The sequence below is a fragment of the Condylura cristata genome, unplaced genomic scaffold, assembly GCF_000260355.1.
Source record: "Condylura cristata isolate star-nosed mole 26May11 unplaced genomic scaffold, ConCri1.0 scaffold00026, whole genome shotgun sequence".
Lineage (NCBI taxonomy): Eukaryota > Metazoa > Chordata > Mammalia > Eulipotyphla > Talpidae > Condylura > Condylura cristata.
Window position 1 is genome coordinate 21,788,614 of NW_004567127.1, and position 1,480 is coordinate 21,790,093.

A 1,480-nucleotide genomic window follows, 5' to 3' on the forward strand; every position below is an offset into this window, starting at 1 on the left:
CGAAGCGCGGCGAAGGAGCCGGGGCACCCCGGGCGGCGGCAGCGGCGGCGACGGGAGCAGCAGCACATGACTCTGTAACGAGGGGAATTAGACAAAGCGTAACATGGACTCCGGGCCCGGGCAGGCGCTGCAGCCCCGGGACCAACCGCAGCCGGCGAGCGCCGCGACTGGCTCGGCTGCAGCCAATGGGGCGGGCCCGGACCTCATGTGATGGCGAGCGCTCTCCCCTGCTTCCCCGGCCGGCCGGGGGTCGGGGGCGCCCGTGCGGCCGACTGGCGGGCTGAGCCGAGTGGAGTCGGGGGGCCGGGGCCCGCGCCGCTCCAGGGTGTCCGGCAAGTGCGCGAGGGCGGGGAGGGGCCGCCGACGTAGGGCGCCGTCGCCCAAATACTTACCTGGCGAACGCCCACCTTCGGCAGGGCGCGGTGCCAGCAGCCGCTGTCGCGGGTCAGGGGCGAGGCGAGGTCGGGGACCTTCGCCCTTTCTGGGTCTAGCCTGTTGGCCAGTTTTCTGATTTTTGAGGAGAAATGAAGTGACATAGTAGAAGGTGAACTGCGAGAAAGTGATCTGAAGCTTCCAAGCCGTAGGAGAAAGTACTTGTCTAGGCTTTGGGGCGCGTGAGCTACATCTTCGCACGAATAGCGTCTCTGCTTCATTTGCTATGAAAGATAAATTGGAGAGTCCTCGTTTTAATATGCGTCTACTCCTTTTGTTCCCCGTACCTTTTTGCCTGAATTTTCTTGTATCTGGAAAGGGCAGATAAAAGACTGCTCTTAGCCAAAATGTGTTTTCCAACGGATATTTCTCCCTCTCTTTCTCGTTGTAAGATCGGGGTATACTCACGGTCTTTTTCCTGGGTGGGGACAGGCAGAGATGGAACAATAAAGTCAGGAGGGATATTTGGGGTTGTTTTTTTTAACAAGAGGCCAATACTTTAACTTCTCCTTTTAGCTGAATCCTTCTGTTTCTGTGGGGGGAAAAAAAAAGGGAAGCCATTTCTTTCTACTAAGATCTCCCCGTGTCACTGAATGTTCAGGCACTTAGCATCTGCATGTTCATAAATAAGCTGCACAAAACGTTACAGCTACTCAGGAAGGTGTGGGTTCAGCTGTAGTGAGTCATTAAAGAAAATGTTTTCTAGGATTTCAGGAAAGGCTTCAGAGAAAGGAATGAGAGACCTGATCCCAGGATGCTGAACTCTTGTTCATCCCACACTGGAAGAACAGAACAGCTCAGAAAGAATGAGCAGAGGAGCCCAGAGCTCCTTCTAGGGACTGTGCTACATGACTTGGGAGAGGAAGTGCGGTTTGGCCTGTCCATTATGCCAACAGCCTGTTCAGACACCCAGCCAAAAGGGATCTCATCACTGTGCCAGATTTGCTGATCTGGAGGTCAAAACAGTTTAAAAACTGAATGTCTGGTCGTATCATACTTTAAATTAAAGCACACTGGGCCCTCCTGGTGGCGCAGCCGGTTAAAGCAC